This window comes from Protopterus annectens, chromosome 6.part0 (genome assembly GCF_019279795.1).
Source record: "Protopterus annectens isolate FY-2018-M chromosome 6.part0, PAN1.0, whole genome shotgun sequence".
In the NCBI taxonomy this organism is placed as follows: Eukaryota; Metazoa; Chordata; order Ceratodontiformes; family Protopteridae; genus Protopterus; species Protopterus annectens.
In genome coordinates, this window is record NC_056737.1 from 1261967119 (window position 1) to 1261987582 (window position 20464).

At 41.1% G+C, this 20464-nt stretch overlaps 1 protein-coding gene across 3 annotated transcripts in view; it reads right to left on the reverse strand.

The window, feature by feature from the left end:
- Positions 1-20464, reverse strand: part of GTDC1 (glycosyltransferase like domain containing 1) — a 3282804-nt gene that overhangs the window by 1247324 nt on the left and 2015016 nt on the right. The window lies entirely within an intron of this gene.

Genomic DNA, 20464 nt, shown 5'->3' on the forward strand with positions numbered 1-20464 from the left:
CCCAGGAGGACAAGAGCAGCAAATGAGCAGGAGAAGAAAAATGATACCTGTACATCCAGAAAAAGGAAAAGAAAACCCCTAGGCCAAAGGGAGAAGAAAAAAACCCAAATGGGGGAAGAAGGGAGGGATGGAATACTACAACAGTAATAAGTAAGACATCTACTGTTGTGGCAAGTTCTTGCACAACTGTACTATGCCTTTCCTTAATCACTGTTGTATTTTGTTTTAAAATCAGGAGAGTATTAGAGCTACTGTGAAGAATGGGAGGAGGAAGAAGAAGGAAATGTGGAAGCCTCCAAAACCCAATGGAGGATGGACCTAGTAAACATTAGTTCTGGCCCTTAAAATCACATCCAACTTGTAGTAAAACTATGCAAAGACGACCAAGCAACAGCTTCAAAAATGGGTCTAGTATTGAGACCCTTAAAAACGGTTCCAGAAGAGACAATCGCCCCAGTAGAATAAGAACAAGCAGAAGCAGGATGCTGTTTGCTATGAAAAGAAGGACAAAAGGAAATGGCCTTAGTAATCCAAGAAGAAATGCTTGCCTAGAAACTGCCAAACCTAATTTCTTATCCTGAAAAGAAACAAAAAGTTGCTAATAATATCTTTAATCTTGGGCAAATAATATTTGAGCTACACATGCAAATCCAAAGAATAGCGCATCTTCTCACTACTATTTTGAGGAGGCGGAAAAAAAAGGAAGACAGATGGTCTGATGCAAAGACACATAACTGATCACTCTAGGCATAAAGGTAGGGAACTGGTTCTAAGTGATTCTCCGTCTCTGAAGAAAACTAGGAAAGGAGGAACTGACATAAAGTCTTGAAGTTCAGAGTCTTTTGACAAAAGTCAAAGCCACAAACAGGTACAGAATTCTAAAGAGGAAGAACCTGCTGGCTCAAAAGGTGACGAGTCATTTCACAGAACAAGAGGAGGAACAACTGCAATTCTAAAGAGAAAATAAGGCTGTATTTGAATAATATGCCTGAGTTTAGAAAGACTGCTGTTAAACAACTATTTTGATAGCTCATGAGAATAAAAACTTTTAGCAGAACAATTTAGACAACAGAAAGTAGAAAGAGATCTTATGGAAGTATAAGAGACATTTTGGAAATTTTATGAACATTTGTTAAAGAGGAGGAATGTGGAAATCAAGAAACAGCACAAATGGAATTATTTATCAAAGAATTATGCCAGGATTAGAGGAACAGGAGGCTTAACAACTAATAGTTAAAATAGGAGGAGATGAGATAAAAACAGTGATGTTTAATCAATCTACAAGAAGTCTCCAGGAAAAGATGGTATTCCTGTGGAAGTTTGAAAGTTAGGAGGAATTTGAAAGTTAGAAAGGAAAACAGTGATAAAGCTCTAGAAGATTTTGTTTTAACAGTACTTTGAAAGGAGGGGAAGCACTAGCAACAAATGTAAAATAAATAGCATCTTGGAGGAAAGCTGTAGTGTCTGTATTACCCAAAAAAGAGTAAAGACCCATCAGACCCAGACTCATACAGACCCACTTCAATTTTAAACCATGATTATAAAGTGTTTATGACTATATTAAATAAAAGAATGACAAAGGTTTTGCCAAAACCTGATAGGTATTGATCAATGCGGTATTGTGGAGGGGAAACAAACATCTGTCAACATTAATAGAACAATGATGATCCAGAGGGAAGCAGAATGCAAGAAAACACTACTGGTGGATCTTGATACAGAAAAACCATTCGACAAAGTAAGCTGGGATTTTATGAGGAGAACAATGGAAGCATTTTGATTTCCTGATACAATAATAAGGTTAATTACGAGGATATATGAAGTACTGAAGGCAAGAATTCAAGTGGGAGGATTCCTCTTTGGTAAGTTGCTATTGAACAGAGGAACCAGGCAAGAGTGTCTTCTTTCCCCTTTGTTATTTGCTTTATATTTACAGCCAGTGGCAAAGAAAATAAGGGACAAAACAATTCAATGATATAATTGGTGTAGCAATAAAGAAAAGTTGGCTTTATTTGCAGATGATATTATTTTGTACTTGATAAATCCAGAAAAGGGTATTCAGATAGTTTTGTGTTTTTTTTTTCAAGATATAAGATTAATGAGGATAAAACAAAGCTCAAAGCCATAAATAATGTATCCACTCATAGCACAAGATCAAGTATTTAGGAATATGGATTAAACAGGCATCTGTTATGGCAGCTATTGATACATGGAAAGAGACTAAACAAAATATAATACAAAAGCTAAGAAAATGTAAGTTCCTGTTAATGGATGTGGATAGTAAGATAAAAGCAAAGAAATGTTTTTAGTCCCTTTAGTTTTATATACACATACATACATACATATATATATATATATATATCAAGAGAGAGAAAGAGAGATCGGGTATATTTTTTATCAACTACAGGAAATGTTGTGGATAATAATTAATAAAGAGTTGAAGGAATGTATCTGGGATGGAAAGAGGCAAGAGTTAAGTGGGATACAGTGATCCTCCAAATAGAAAAGATGGTTTAGTATTACCTAATTTGAAGGGATGTTTAAGAGGTACATGGTTAAGGCTCTTAAACATAATGCAGACAGAAGGTTATAATTCAAATTTCAAGAAGGGTCAAAAATATGAAGACAGTGAGATCTTGGATTCAGATCCTTAAGGAGAATAATAAACCTCATATACAATATTATATTCCTAAAGTTAAAGAAGAATTCTAAGAATGAAGCCAACACATGAATGGAGAAAGGAGATTTTACTAATAGATATGACTGCAAGTAGGGCTACATAAAACAAGAAAGAGGGGCTGAATTTACTGCAGAAAACTGGCAAAGAAACCAAGGTACTGACAGCAAATAAAAGACAAAAAGGTAAACAGTTTGGGATGAGGCCAAGAAGAAGTAGTAGTATGGACTGCAGATTGGAGACTGTATGGCCTATCAGGGATTGAAATCAGAGTATAGCAAACAGAAAGGGATAGAGGAGTCCTTAGTGAAAGACCTGCTAAGGTAGAATTTTTAGTAGAGTTTAGAACAGAAGCTGCTATTAAAAGAGGGATATTTATAGGGCAAATAAAACACTGCATACTTACTATAGGAATCAATCACAGGAGGTTCGAAAGGGTTGGGAATAGAGATTAAAAACACAATTTAAAAGGAAACAGGTTTTTTCTACAGGTGCATAGCAAATATTAAAGGTATGATGGGGAAGAAAGTGGTAAATGAATATTTTGGGGGTTTAATGTGTTGGCAGATATGAAAAAATCCCTACAGAGAACTCTTGTCAGAAATACTGGGGAAGTAAATTGCTGTAACTAAGAAAATTATTCCTCTGAGATGGAACACATGATCTGAATTGTTTAGACATAGTAAAGCCTTGTTAAGTTTAATTCCATTGTTGTAAAAAAAGCAATCACTAGTAAATGGAAATCAAAATCTAAACCAACTCTATTTGAAGTACTGAATATTGTAGAAGAGTGATTCTTAGAAAGGGAAGACAAAAAAATTACACAGAAATAAATGGAAATTCTGGGGAAAATACACACAGAACAAAATTCAGGAGGAAAAGGGAGTTAAGGGATGGCAGGAATTGAGTGATTTATGTAATGCTGGACTTTGATTGGAAGGGGCCCTTCTGCCCCTTGTGAGAGAAGTGCGCTGACTGGAACCTGTCTGGTAAAGGGTGATTGGTCTAGTGTTTGGAGTAAGCACCATCACTGGTTCTTTTGAGATTTAAGTGTTTTTTTTTTTTTTTTTTTTTTAGTTTTTAGCTTCTGGTATTTAAGCCCTGTGTTTCAGCAGGTTTCAGCTTGTCCGAACCAAAAATAACAGAGGTAGGCTACTAGCCACAACTCTGAGCTGAGATAACCAACAATTCTGAGCTTCCTTAAAACCATAAGTTGCCTATTTTTGCATGATTATACAATTTACTGCACTTCTTATTGTGTTCTGCTTATTTAATACTGCATTTTAATACTGTAAACTAAACTGCACTGTTTGTACTGCATTTGTCTGCCTTACTGTGCCTGTTAAATCATATTTTGTTGCTGTTTTCACTGTTGCAAAGCTTTGTTTGCTATTTTCACTGTTTGCAAAGTGACTGTTGCTACTTTTCAATGTTTGCAAAGCATCTGTTCTGTTTTTTTCTGTTTTCCCACCAAGCAGTGTTTTAAACAGTTTGTTGTGTATTCTTTAGTGTCTTGTTGCTGTTTTTCTGCTGTTTAAACCATTTTAGTGTCTTACCTCTGTTTAAATCAATTTTAATGTTTCCCGCCTAAATGAGTGTAGCTAGTAGCTGTAGCATAGTCCAGATACAGGTTTGCTGCATCCAGGTCTGTTTGTAGTGGCTGTTGTATTCTGAGCACATTTTCTAAGCCCTGTTTGTTTGCAAGAGGCGCTTCTGCAACCTTGCGAGAGAAGTCTGCTGACTGGAACCTCTTTGGTGAAGGGTGATTTGTCTACGTCTTGAAGTAAGCACCCTCATTGGTTCTTTTGATTTTTTTTTAAAAGTTGTTTTAAGTTTTTTAGTTTCTGGTATTTAAGCCCTGCATTTCAGTAGGTTTCTGTTTGTTTTCACATTGCACAGTACCACTCACTGCCACACAACTGTGCACCATAGCCAGAAAGATAATTTCAACAATTTTTCCCTTAGATACAGCTGTAGTACATTAGTGTAGTCCTCATCTTTAGTACATCCCCAGTCTAAGAAGTATTGCAAGTGAGCTGTGACCTATTAGACCACCAGCCAAAAACCCTGTCAGAAATATCCATCTACAGAACACCTCCTAGATCAGTCCTGAAAGCACTCCCTTTGTGATAACAGTTCTTCAAACTTTGCATTATAGACAGTTGGAGTACCCCTGTTTCTCCTACCAGCCTTGTTGACTTCGGTCTCCTGAGGCAGTGTAGCAACTGCTTCATGTACACTGACAACCCTCTACTAATAACTCACTCTAGTACAGAGTATGTCAGCTGTATCTACACCAATAATCTTGAATCCCTGCTCTCTTGCACTGAATAACACTGTAGAGGTTGTCAACTTACCCACCACTACTCATTCATGCACATAGTACGCATCCAGCCCATAAATCAACATGCACAGAAGCTGTTCAAAAAACTTACTGAAACACCAGACACCTCAAAAACAAAAGACTGCTACAACTAACACAGTTCCCACAGCACCAGGACACATGACAACACCAGTGTCTCATCTAACAAGCCCTTAAGGCATAACACTCAAAAAACAAATTTTCTTGTCATTGGTGATTCCACAGTCAGATACACTATGTCCCAATCAATCACCAGGTTAGATAAGCAGAAAGTCATGGTCAGTTGCCTGCCCGGTGCCAGGGTTCATCAGATCATGCATGCACTCAGGTCTCTTGGCAAATAAGTACCATTATGACTCGGTCATAGCCCATGTTGGAGTGAATGACCTGAGATGTACCTCATGGCACTATATGAAGACATGATCGAGTTCTCAGAGTATGTGTCCCAGCAGGTATGTCCCTAACCTTGAGGAGCATATTACCCTCACCCAGAATGCTGACACAGTATAAACAAAAAAATGATTAATTTCAATAACTGGCTTAGTTTTTGGTGTCATTCAAAGGGGATACAGTTTTTGTCAGCCTGGCATGACATGGTCGACAAACCTTGCTACTTTGTCAGAAAGTTTGCACCTGTCACCATTAGGCTTTTGGCTGCTGGCAAAGGCTCTTGCCTCCCCCATAGTGCCTTTTTAGGCAAGGTCTCAAAAACAAAATTGCCAATGTAAAAATTGCTAACCATAACAAAATAAAGGTTATGCTACTAAATGCTAGTAGCTTAAAACAAAAACTGCACACCCTGGAAGCACTCCCATCACTGGAGGATGCAGATGTCTGTGCAGTCACAGAAACCTGGTTCAAGGACTCAGACAGTACCCCAGCCTTGCAAGGCTACAATGTCTTCCACACCTTCAGATCGCAAAATGAACATGTGAGCACCAAAGGAGGTGGTGTTTCTACCTATATTAGAGATAAATTGACCTCCCGACTAGTTAGACTGGGTATCACCATGGAGTTACTCCAAGTTCAGATTACTGTGGGTAAGACCCTCACTCAAGTTATGGCTAGTTATAGATCTCCCTCCATGGGTTATGATGTGCACAAGGCCTACTTGAACAACTAGAGTCAATCTAAATATTGCCAAACACTATGGTCATGGGGGATTTCAATTATCCCACCATCAACTGGAAAACCTACTCTAGCCCTAACTCATTAGTACAAAAGTTCCTTGACTTTGTTAACTCAAATGACCTGGAACAAATTGTTCTAAATCCAACAAAAGGAACAAACATACTAGATCTGGTTCTCATTACCATGACAAACAGATGCACCAGCACAACTGTTGGACCCTCATTCGTTAAATCTGACCACAAATCAGTTGCCTTCAAACTAACACCAGAACTCACAAAGGGTGAAGTCAGACTACAAAAATACAACAAAGCAAACTATACCCTCCAAGGGAAAGGTGTACATGCATTCCAAGCCCTACCACCAGCTGGAAGTGGTAACTACACCAAAGCTTACACTAAAGCCCTGTACAATACTTGTATAAGTACATAGACTCAGCAATTCCAGAGAGAATCAAAGCCAGAGCACCAAGTAAAAAAAAAAAGCCACCCTGGTGAACATCCAGCATCGACAAACTTTGCAGCAAATGCAAAAAGTTGCTGTTTAAGAAAACTAAGGTGAGGTCCCAACAATGGGAAAGCACCCTCTTCAGCCTCAACAGGCAAATAAGACAACATGTCAAATCCTCTAAGGGTAACTTTGAGAAAAACTTAGCAATCACAGCCAAGGATAATCATAAGGCCTTTTACAGCTACGTATATAGCCTAAAAGGTAGGACCCAAGCATGTGCCGAACTAGTGACTAACTGTATCATACACACACACACTGATTCCGCAGACACAGCAAACCTGCTCGTGGACTGATATGGTGAAAGGTTCACTCTCTTATCCCCTCCAAACTAATCAAAAACTTTTCCCCCAACTTCCCCCACCCTACATATCTAAAGAGCAGGTCATGAAAGCCTTATCTAAGGCAAAAAACACAGCATCTATACGACGAGACGGCATCCCAGAGTGTCTTCTAAACAAACTAAAACATGAACTAATATCATCATTAAGTACTCCATTCATTCACAGTCTAACCACTGGCTTTATTCCTGCAAAATGGAGAACAACAACAGTTAGTCCCCTTCACAAAGGTGGTGTAGCAACAGATCCAGGGAATTATAGACCCATAAGTCTGACCAGGCTCATCTGTAAAGCCATGGAACATATATCATCGACTTCATAAATAAAGACATAGGTGACAGCCAAACCCTGGATCTGACCCAATTCAGCTTCGTCAAGGGCAGATCCTGCCTGTTAAGACTAGCAGATTTCTTCAAAAATGTGACTTGGCAAAGGCCTTTGACACAATCCCACACTCAGCCATTACCAATAAACTTAGCAAACTGAATGCAAACTCCTTTGTTGTAAGATGGGTTGCCAAATAGCTCACAAACCATTCATATACTGTCAAAGTGGGTGAATTTACATCAGCCAACAGACATGTCACCAGCAGGGTGCCACAAGGGTCAGTGTTGGGCCCCCTACTGCTTGGTATATACTTCTCAGAAGTTCAGGCCAAAACTAAGGGGCTGTGGCTGAGCAAGTCTGCGGACGACTGCAAACTGGGTGCAACTATTGGATCCTCAAAAGATGTCAGTGTACTTCAGGAGGGTCTTACGCAGACCAACGACTGGTGTCTTAGTCCCGGTTTCAAACTAAGTTCAAAGAAATGCATCATCATTCCTTTCGGTAAAAACAATGTCCCTTCACACTGCCAAATTAACAATACTCTAAGTATCTACGAAGTGGTAAGAGATCTGGGATCACAAACAGACTGCAACATTAACTTTGACCACCATGTGTCTACTGTAGTAAGGAAGGTTTTCTACGTAGCACACTTGATTAGCAAAAGCATAATCTCTAGAGCAAAGGAGGTTACAACCCCTCTATATTCATCACTAATCAGGCCCATAACTGAGTATAACGCCCTTTTCGGCATGTACCATACAAAGCACCTGCAGCAACTGAAGAGACCTCAGAGGTTTCTAATTAAAAAGATCAAGGGACTCCAGCACATGCCTTACACAGATCGACTAAAGTCCTGTCTCTATACTCAGTATCGTATAGACTTCTTAGAGAAGACTTATGCCTAGCTTACAGAGCAATCTCCGACCCAAACCAAATGAATTTGCTGCACATCCATAAATGAAACGGGACTAGAGCTACTCATTCCAGGGACCTAAATATGGCCTACAACTTGAATAGGACATGCTAGAGGGACAGATTTGTCTCCCACTTAGTGCCATGTCTTTCGAATAGGCTGCCAATTCATGTAAAGAAGAGCACCTCTATGGCACTGTTCAAAAGGAACCTGGACGAGTGGATGGGCACCATAAATTCTTTCTGGGAATAGTGTCCACAACCCTCCTGGACATGGGCAGTCATTACTAAATACAATCCTAGGTACTGACTAGAATATCTATTGTATTAGACTGGGACGAAACAGCTAGGCTTGAAATGACCTCCGGGTCGATAGCCTAGTAACCTCCTATGATCCTATGAAAGACACTTGTCATAAAGAAAACATGTAATGTATAATGTGTGTAAATGGAAAAAAATGTTAATTTGGTTTCTTTTCTATTAATGTATGTGCACTTACATCTTATGTGACATTTTAGTAAACAAGTTTTAAAACAAAAGGTAGCTGGGTCAGTCTTTCAAGAACTAAGTTCAGGTCCCAGGAAGGAATCAGTTTTCTTGGAGGCCTAATATGAAAGATGCCTTTCAGAAGCTGTTTAACCTCAAATGTAGAGGTGAGTGGTAGATCCAAAGGCAGATAAACAGAAATGGTTGACAAATGAGCTTTAACAGAGAAGTATGCCAAACCGGAATCAAGCAACTCACAAATGAGAACAGTAGGCGTACTCACTAAAAGAGGGTCTTGTTCATTGCTCTGACACCAAGAAGAAAAGTTTTTTCCACTTTGCAACATAAGATTTTCTAGCAGTGAATTTTCTGGCTTCTTGCAAAACCCTAAGCATGTCCTCAGAAAACTGGTGCTTAGAAGGAAACAAAACACTATCATCCAGAGAGTCATCTGCAAGGTGGGAAGATGAGGGTGACTTAGAGGGTCTTCTTTCTGTGTGAGCAGATCTATCCTGGGGGGTAACTTGTAAAGATTGCCCCTGGCCATGTGAAAAAGAAGGTGAAAACAATGCTGTCTGTGCCAAAAAGGAGTCGCTAGCAAAGATTTTGGGCCTGTCCTGCATGATCTTGTGTATGACTTTTGGCAACAAAGGAAGAAGGGGATATACCTACAGGAACATTCTTTTCAAGAAAAAGGCATGGTATCCAACTTCCAAGCCAGATGACTTGGCACTTTGGAATAGAACTTGGGGAGTTGTCTATTCTGAGAGGAGGCAAAAAGATCTAACTGAGGTGTATCCCACCGATGTACAAGGTCCAGGAAAACCTCTGTGTGAAGCATCCACTCATGAGGATCTGCTCAGATTTTCTGCCACAGCAGTGTGTTCTGAGAGAATGTAGACCTCCTGAAGAATAAAGTAATGGGGGATGCTAGAATCCCATGCTATGAGGGCTAGTCTGCAAAGACAGTAAGACTTTGTTTCCTTCTGTTTGTTTACGTACCACACGATTGTGGTGCTGTCTGTGAAAACTATGAGGGGACCTGAAGTCCTAAGGTAATGCAGAGCCTGAAGGGCCAGGATAAGAACTTTCACTTCCCTCATGCTGATATGCTCTTTTACCTCCTGTGGTCACCCAACCCCCTGAACCCCGATGTATTTGGAACAATCCCCCAAGCTAAGTGTGAATTATCTATAAACACTTTCTGAGTGGAGGAAAGTACCTTAAAGGGAAGACCTGGATTTTCACATATCTGGGTGATCTACCACTGAAATTCCTTCCTTAAGCAAGGTAAGAGAGGAATGTGAAAATCCAGACAGTGACAATGCTGAAGTCAAAGTGCCTTAAGATACCACTGGAACTTCTGCATATGGAATGATGTGAAGATCCGAAAGGATAGATGCTGAAATTATCAAGAAAAGGACAGTAGTATTGCTGGGACTGAATTCATCCCAAAGGTCTGCTGAGTACCTTCACGTGGTGGACTCTTTTTTCACAAAATCTCACCAAGATGACAATAACATATTGACTGTATCTTAAATAGCGCATATTACAGACAGACTTAGAATAAAAAAAAAAAAACAGCTGGGTACACAAGTCCAAGGATAAAACAGTGCCCAATGCTGGTGTACACTCAGTGCCAGAACTGGAAAAAAATGGCAGTGTAGAATCCTATCCTCAAGACATGCAAACATTCTTACTATGTGGTTAGGGAAGGCTCAGGGGGGAGAACAGCTCCAATGTTGTAGAAGATAGTAGTATTCCACAAAAACAGAAAATCTGACAGGCTCCAAAAGAGCCATAAATATGGTAGAATGGACTATTAAGTATAAGGAAGAAATTATGTATTGTTACAATTAAGAAAGAAACCAAGAATTTCAAGATAGAACATATTCAGAAAGACTGAAGCAGTAATTAGAGGAAAGAAAAATACTTGCATATGAAAAGCTGTAAAAAGCTTCAAATAATAATGTATGTTCATTAATACAACAGATCCAAGAAAAACATTACATAAATGAAACTTTGGGCCACCTGGAAAGAAGTGACAAGTACAAAAATATAAAGGGGGAAAAAAGATTTTTCAAAGGTATACAAAAAAATGGGCATGGGAAAGAAAAAGAGCCAAACTAATGAGTACAAAAAAGGAGCTCCAAAGACATCTGAAGAGAAATACAGGCACAGCCACCTGGATATGGAAATGTTCACAATACAAAGCAACAAAAAAACAAACAAAGGGAGTAAAGCGGATTAATAAGGTAAAAGTTAAAAAATAGAAACTGAAGTCATGGATTGTCTGCAAAGCAAAGGATTTACTGTAGAAAATCTAACACAAGCATGCAGCATGATGGAACAATGAGTCCCTAGATTAAGAAGAAGCAAGTAGAGCAGGAGGAACCTGAAGAAGTAGAGACATGGGACAATGGAATAGATTGGATATGGTGAAATATTTATTCAAGGGAGAAAGCCAAACTAATCAATATAAAGAAACGCAGCACCAAATGCATTTGAAGAAAAATACAGTGAAAATTTCACAATGCAAAAAGTAAGAAAACAAAAGGGGAAAGAGCAGAAAAGAGAATTAGTACGGAAAAAGTCAAACAAACACAAAATGAAGTTATAGATTATCTGCAAAGTGAAGAATTTAGTGTAGAAAATCCAACACAGGTAATGCCTCAGTATGATAAAACAATAAATCCACAAATTAGGGAGAAACAGATAGAGCGAGAGGCATTTAAAACTTGACAGATGATGATGATGCAGAGTGTTCTGTAGCAGACCGGTTCAAAAAAGTTCACTTGAAGTTGCACAGCAAGGGAAGAAGCAGGAAACAGTGGTATCTTTGTCACAGATAATGTTGAGGGGTGATGGGCCAATGAACTCCCATATGAAGGCGCAGCAGATGAAGCAGGGCACATTTGGCAAGGATATGCAACAGGAAGATGTTCTAGAACTTTCTGTACAATACCTGAGGAAATGGATAGCAAAGAAGGTGTGCCCAGTCTAGAAGAAAATGATCTAAGGGAAAATCTGCTATATTTAAAAGAGACAGATTTAAATCAATGAAAGAAATAGATTACACAAAGTAAATGTTCCTTCGGCTTTTCCCGGTTAGGGGTCGCCACACTCCAGTCCGCTAATGATTGGCAGTAGATTTTCACGGTGCCAAGGTGCCAGCTTGACGCCCAACCTTCAACAAAGGCACGCCCATTTACGCATGTCTTTCGAATGCCACTTGACCGCAGGGAGGACATGCAGACTCCACACAGAAGGTGCTCCAGCTGAGAATCGAACGGGAGAACCTCTTGCTGTGAGGCGACAATGCTACCGCTGCACCACCGCGGCTACAGTAGATTACATAAAGTAAATAAGATGATAAAATGATAGGAGTTTAGTCAGCAGGTGAACACAGTACTTAGAAATAATAAAAATTATTGTGATATAAGAGAAATAAACAGAATATATTACTGTGCAGCTACATCAAGAACCAATAACGTCTTATCAGAAAAATATAGAGTAGTAAGGAAAAGGAAAGGAAGAAATAAAATGCCACCATGAACACAAATAGAGAAAATTATAAAGCAATTAAGACAAAAGTATTACTATTAGAACACAGAAACGGGAACAGATCAAAAAAGACAGACATTAAAAGCAATGCACAGTATCAGAATAGACCAGGATCTATGATACACTGTTGCAAACAATAAATTAAAAATATCAGCACATGGAGAAAAAACTTGCAGATAAATATAAAGGAAAAGTGCAAAACAAGCAACTCACTTATGACCTAAAAAAGTTTAATACAGAAATGGGAAACAAAGCAAAAGGAAAAGGAACACAACCAAAAACAGAAGAAATAGACACGTTTTGTAGAAATATTCACGAAGACACTGTGGAACGTAACAAAGATGCACAATGGACAGAACAATTAAAAGAAAGAGCAAGGAATTCTAATACAGAGGATATGAAATGGTATAAAGTAATGGCCAGAGAAATTAAAACAAAATTAAGAAAAGCCCCTAACGGGAAAACGCCAGGCCCGGATGCAATACCTAACTTTTGGCTAAAAGTATTAACATCTTTTCACAAAGATTTAGCCCTGAGTAAGAATTACTTGTATGCAAGGGTAACAAAAGAAAATCACATCGAACAAAGGATCGTTTATTGGTAAATAAACCATAATAGAGAATTGTAAAAAAGGGAGGAATCTAAGCATGATATAGTTAGATTCCAAAAAAGCATTTGACAGCATCCCACATTCATGGGCTTACAGATGTATAAGATACACCCAGCATTGTTCAATTACATTATAATGACCATGAAACAGTGGCAATCCACTCTGCAGTTAAGCCATGACAAAGGACAAATTATTTTCCCAGTGATAAAAATTTGAAGGGGGATATTTCAAGATGATTCTCTGCCACCACTGCTCTTCTGTCTTGCTCTTAACCCATTAAGCTTTTTACTTAAGATATTAGGCCATGGTTACAATTTGGCTCCCACAAAACAACATTATTTAAAGACTGTTCCTCTGTGTTTTGTGGATGACTTAAAACTGTACAGCTCATCAGACTAGGAGCAGAAAGCACAATGGCAAGTTGTTAAAACTTTCTCAGACGATATAAGAATGTCATCTGGTCTTAATAAATGTGCAAAAGCAATGTTTAAAGCAGAAAAGCTACAGCACCAAGCAAATATCAATATAGGATAGAAATTTGATACAAAGAAAGTTGAACAGAAGGGAGAGTACTGGGAGGGTGGCCTAATGGTTAAGGTGTTTGCCTTACAAACACAAGGTACAGGGTTTGAATCTCACAAGGGATAATTGTCTAGGCTTAAAATGGCTCACAAGGGCAGTTAGCCTAATACTAATCTATGAACTAATCTATGAACCTAAGTATTTGGGAAATGATAAAGGATCGCAATAAAACATGAACAAATGCAAATAAAACTCGGTAAGGAACACTTCAAAAGACTTAAAGTAACACTGAAAACTGCCTTGACATCTAGGAAGAAAGACCAAGCTCTAAACCAATTTGCTCTTCCTTTTTCAACTTACAGTTTTGGGGTGACAGATTGGCCCCAAAAGGTATTGGATCAATTGGACAGGAAAACAAGAAAAATGCTGCATGCTTATCAAATGATATATAAACATGAATGTATACCAAGATTGTATATTCCCTGTTCCCATTCCAAAGGAGGTATGTGCCTTCTCGAAACTGATTACATTTAGATCTAAATTAACTTCTCTAAAGCAAATTTCACACTCCTCAAAACCGAGGTGGAATCCTTCAAAGCCCCCGGGCCTGTGGAAAATACGGCCCAGACCGCAGAATCCTTTATAAACGCATTCTATGAACACCTTCAGGAATGCATGGATCATGCAATCCCAAATAAAACCAAGACCCAATCCTCCAAAGGCAGGCGTCCTGTCTGGTGGACCCCAGCCATAAACAAACTATACAATAGAAGGAGGAAGCTACTACATGATAGAGCAAAATTCCAAAAAGGGAAGGCATTTCTGATCAGTATTAGCAAAAAAACTACAGGCACTCATAAAATCGTCTAAGGCCAGCTTTGAGAGAAAAATTGCACAGGACACTAAGGATAATCACAAGGCTTTCTTTAGTTATGTTAGGAACCTGGGTGGGAATTCCCAGATATGCTTAGAATTAGTCCAAAACGACAAAAAATACACCAAACCCACAGACATTGCCAACATCCTAGCTGACAGGTTCAGCGCAACCCCCCCCCCCCACCAAAAGGGCAAATATCTATCCCAGCAGAGTGCTGCCCTCCTGACATCTCAGATGCTCAGGTAAGAGCCACCCTCTCCAAAGCAACAAACACAGCATCAATGGGACCAGACGGTGTCCCGGGCTGCATCCTACATGAACTCCAAGAAAAGCTAAACCCAAACATAAATCTACTGTTCAGTCTCAGCCTTACTACAAGATATGTACCCAAAGAGTGGCGTACAGCAACAGTGGTCCCTCTCCACAAAGGTGGTGCCTCAACGGATCCTGGAAACTATCGCCCCATAAGCCTGACTAGCTTGATCTGCAAAGCTATGGAAAGGATCATCATGGACCTCATAAATAAAGATATTGGGGACCTACAGACACTGGATCCTACCCAGTTCGGCTTTGTTAAGGGCAGATCCTGCCTCTTAAACCTGGTCGATTTCTTTGAAACAGTCACCAAGGCCATTGACGAGGGGAAGGTGGCTCACACAGCCTACCTGGACCTCGCAAAAGCCTTCGATACAATACCCCACTTGGGCATTATAGATAAGCTCACCAGCTTAAATATAAACCCCTATGTCACTAGATGGGTTGCAAACTGGCTCAAGGACAGAACCCACATGGTTAGAATTGCTGGAGCCATGTCAGACTCCAAACCCGTTACAAGTGGCGTCCCACAAGGCTCAGTCCTGGGACCTCTCTTAGGTTCATAGGTTTATACTAGGCTATCTGCCCTAAGGCATTTATAAGCCTAGCCCAAATTTTTGTGGCTTACGCCACCCCTTATATGAAAAAATACTGTGCCCATTAGTTTGTTGTGCCTCTGTCCAGCAGTGACACAGATATGATTCCCGGGGTAAACCTACGATCTCCCATCCACAGGTCTAGATTTCTCTTGAACAGAGTCAGCGAGGTGCTCTGCCTCACATGGACCGGGATTTTATTCCACAGCATAGGGAGTCTCTGAGTGATAAATCTATCCCTCCAGCACGTCCTATTTATATCCGTGCTAAGGTTTAAGTCGCTTGCTCTAGTGGTTTTGGTGGATTTGGATTTTTTGAGGTGGTGCATGTCCATTAATTCCGGGTTGGACATGGCCTTGTATGTCAGGCACATGTCACCTCTGAGCAGACGTTATGCGACTGAATAGAGCTGGAGTTTCTTCAATCTGGCAGCATATGACAGATTTTGGAGTCCCTTTATCCTTTTGGTGAGGAACTTTTGGGGTCTCTCCAATTGCTGCAGATGTCGGGTGAGATACATCCCGAATGGGGCATTGTACTCGATCATTGGTCTGATAAGTGAAGAGTACAGGGGAACAATGACCTCACTAGATCTGGATGTGAATCCCTTCATGATCAGGTGGGCAATGTAGAAGGTCTTTCTAACCACTTTAGCAATGTGAGTGTCAAAAAGGCCACTGTCAACCTGGGTCCCCAGGTCCCTGATAACCTCTTCTGTACTTAGTGGATTGCCACCTATATGGTAGCTTGGGGTTACCTTGTTTTTCCCGAAGGGTATGACTATACATTTTTTGGCGTTTAACTTCAGGCCATGGCTCTGGCACCAGCTATCTGTTTCCGTGAGTCCCTTCTGAAGGATATCCGTGTCCGATGCACTTTCCACTATGGCCCGGTTTGCAGTCGGCTGCAAACTTTGTCAGCCAAAGTCCTCCCATGTTGGCCTGTACTTCTGAGAAGTAGATGCCAAACAATAGGGGGGCAAGGACCGAGCCCTGTGGGACACCACTTGTGACCGGCTTGGAGTCTGACACAGCGCCAGCAACTCTAACCCTGTGGGTTCTGTCCTTAAGCCAGTTTGCAACCCATCTTGTGACATATGGGTTTACATTTAAGCTGGTAAGTTTTTCTACAATACCCGAGTGGGGTATTGTGTCGAAAGCCTTTGCAAGGTCAAGGTAGGCTGTATGGACTGCCTTTCCCTCATCAATGGCCTTGGTGACTGTTTCGAAGAAGTCAACCAAGTTCAAAAGGCATGATCTTCCCTTGACAAAGCCAAACTGGGTCGGGTCCAATGTCTGCAAGTCCCCTATATCTTTGTTTATGAGCTCCATTATGATCCTCTCCATAGCTTTGCAGACTAGACTTGTTAAGCTTATGGGGTAATTACCAGGGTCCGTGAGGCGCCTTTGTGGAGTGGGACCACAGTTGCCGTACGCCACTCCTTGGGCACGTATCCTGTGGTAAGGCTGAGATTAAACAGCTGCCTTATGTGCGGGTTTAATTCCTCATTTAGCTCGTGTAGCACACAGCCGGGGACACCATCCGGTCCCATTGATGCTGTGTTTTTAGCTTTAGAGAGAGCAGCTTTCACCTGCGCATTTGAGATGTCCGGGAGGCTACACTCGGCTGGGATAGTTATCTCTCTTTTAGGGGGGGAGAGGGGGGTGAAGTTTGCACTGAACCTGTCTGCCAGTATGTTGGCAATGTCTGTGGGTTCAGTGATTTTTGTATCATTTTGGACTAATTCTGAGCATATCTGGGAGTTTCCACCCAGGTTCCTAACATAGCTGAAAAAGGCCTTATGATTGTCCTTTGAATCCATGGCAATTTTTCTCTCAAAATTGGCCTTAGTTGATTTTATGAGTGCTCGTATTTTTTTACTAATAATGATCAGGGGTGACTTCCCTTTTATGGATTTTGTTCTATCATGTAATAGCTTTCTCCTCTTATTGTAAAGTTTGTTAATGGCTGGGGTCCACCAGACTGGACATTTGCCCTTTGTGGAAAGAGTCTTGGTTTTATTTGGGATTGCCTGATCCATGCAGTCCTGGAGGTGTTCATAGAAGGCATTTGTAAGGGCTTCCGCAGCTTGGGTTGTGGTTTCCTCTGGCTCAGGGCCTTGAAGGATACCACACCAGTCTTGAGTAGTGTGAAGTTTGCTTTAGAGAAGTTCTTCACTATGGTTTTTTTGTTTGGGGTGGGGGCGGGATGTGGATTTCCAGTGAGATTAGTTTATGATCAGATCTCACCAATGAGGGATATACTTCCGGTGTGGAGCATTTTGTCCCCATGTTTGTGACAATGAGATCTAGTATATTTTCTCCTCTCGTGGGAACAGTGACTAGCTGTTCCATGGCATTTGAATTTATGAACTCCAGGAACCGTTGGGCTAGAAAGTTTGGGCTTGAGTAATGTTCCCAGTCTATATTCGGGTAGTTGAAGTCACCCAATATGATGGTGATTGGAGATACATTTATACCCTCCAGTGTCTTCAGGAAGGCTGTGTGGGGTTCCTGAGTTTGAGAGGGTGGCCTGTAGCATGCTACAATTTGTAGAGCAGTTTTGCCTATGGTTAGTTGCACCTGGATGGTTTCCGAGCTTGTGCGTTGCCACCAACCTGGAGGTGTGGGTATCCTTTATGAATATGGATACACCCTCCTTTTGTGGTGTGGTCTGGGTTTTGGGGCGAACGCATGATATGAGGTAAAACCTAATAGTGCCGGGTGCTCTCAGGAGCCTTGAACCAGGTTTCAGTTACAGCACAGACATCGATGTTCTCCATACTGAGAAGGGCCTCGAGTGCGTGCATTTTGAGATTTAGACTTCTGGCATTGAGCAGCATTACCCTCAGTTTCTTCCCATTTTTGTTTTCTAGGGTGGTAGGTTTAGAATTTGAGCCTTGCCTAAAAAGGCACTATGGGGTGGCAAGAGCCTTAGCCAATATCCGGAATCCCAGGGTGACAGGTGCAAGCCGTCCCTTGCCAGCAGCGTGGCTTGTCAAGCATGTCATCCCAGGCAGACAAACACTGGATCCCCTTTGAATGACACCAGACATTAAGCCAATTGTTAAAGCTGATCATCTTGTCTCTATATTGTGGCATCATTCTTGGTGAAGGAAGGATACTGCTCAGGGTTAGGGTCATACCTGCCTGGGCTACATAATCAGAGAGCTCCTCTATGTCTCTTTTCATGTAGTCCAGGGAGGTACGTCTCAGGTCGTTCACACCAGCATGGACAATGACTGTGTCATATTTGTACTTGCCGTGGAGTGACCCGAGTGCTTGTGTTATGTGGCGGATTCTAGCGCCCGATAGGCAGCTTACTGTGACCCTCTCCTTGTTCAGCCTGGTGAGTGGGACGTCAGTGTGTCTGACTATGGAGTCACCTATGACAAGTATGTTTGGTGTTGTATTTGGCCTTAAGGGCTGTGACTGCTTTGCACACTGCTTTGTGGTTTATGTGTTGCTTGTGGGGTGTCTTGAGGTAGCAGTTGTTTGGGTGTCTGCTTTGGAGGCCTCTGCTGTTTAGGTAAATTTTTACTCAGAGCCTCCGAGTATGTCTTTGTGCATTTATGTGTTTGATTCAGTGGAGTGGTAGCATTATGTGAGGCTGGTTTTGTGATGTGTGTAGTTGCCTTCTCCTCCTGTCTGGTCTTGCCAGTCCTGAGTTGAGAGAGCTCAGCCTCCAGTTTGGCTAAATAGCTGCATCTCTCGCAATTATTTGTGTTATGTGGGAGGAGGAGAGGGTTGTCTGTGTACATGAGGCAGTTATAACATTGCCTCAAGATTCCCAGATTCACCAGCTGGACCGGAGAGGAGATTGACAACTGACCTTTGGACATGCTAGAATAATATTGGGAAATCCTTAATTGAAAACAAGGGCCAGTGGGGAGTGAGGGTGTAGTGCTTTTAATTTTTAGTGCTGACTTATATAATTGCTTTAGTGAGCAAGTGCCAGGTAACTTGAGTGCAATGTGTTACAAGTAACTAAATGCTAAATGGTATATATTTCTCGGAGGTACAGGCCAACACGGGAGGACTGTGGCTGACCAAGTTCGCAGATGACTGCAAACTAGGTGCCATAATCGACTCTCCAGCCGACACAAGCATCCTACAAAAGTGCCTCATAGAAACAGACAACTGGTGCCAGAGCCATGGCCTCAAGCTAAACGCCAAAAAGTGTATAGTCATCCCCTTTGGCAAAAACAAAGTGCCCACAAATTACCACATAGGTGGTAATCCATTAAGTACGGAAGAAGTAATTAGGGACCTGGGGACCCAAGTTGATAGCAATCTCTCATTTGAAAACCACGTGGCCAAAGTGGTTAGAAAAACATTTTATATAGCCCACCTAATCATGAAGGGATTCACATCTAGATCAGGAGAGGTCATCGTGCCTCTTTACTCATCCCTCATCAGGCCCATAATTGAGTACAATGCCCCTTTTGGGATATACCTTACCAGACACCTGCAGCAGCTGGAAAGACCCCAAAAGTACCTCACCAAGAGGATCAAAGGGCTCAGACAGATGCCATATGCTGCCCGGTTAAAGAAACTCCAGCTCTACTCAGTGACATACTGCCTGCTCAGAGGCGATCTGTGCCTGACGTATAAAGCCATGTCCAACCCGGAATTAATGGACATGCTGCACCTCAGAAAATCCAAATCCCATCGAGCTACGCGCTCGAGAGACTTGAACCTCAGCACCGAAATAAATAGGACTGCTGGAGGGACAGATTCATAACCCAGAGGCTCCCTTCACTCTGGAATAAAATCCCAGTCCAGGTTAGGCAGAGTCCCTCACTGACTCTCTTCAAGAGGAATCTTGATGAGTGGATGGGAGATCATAGGTTTACCCCGGGTATCACTTCTGTGTCACTGTTACTCAGAGGCACAGTATAATAACCTCGAAAAAGGGCATAGCAAAATTCATTTAAAATGGGTGGCGAAAGCCAAACACACTCTGGCTAGGCTTATAAATGCCCTAGGGCAGATAGCCTAGTATGAACCTATGAACCTATAATCTGCAGTCGTGGAACTGCATACATATCTGCTGACGTCACCAGATCCACACATAGTGAAAGTTTTAAAACGTGACTTCTCTGCTTAGTTTAGCAGAAGCTTGAAATCAAACTAGAAGTAGACAAAAATCAGACATCAACTAAATATACCAAAAAACAAAAGGAGAAGGGTCAGATGAGAAAGAAAGAAAGAAAGAAATGTGGAAAAGGCATAAATATTGTG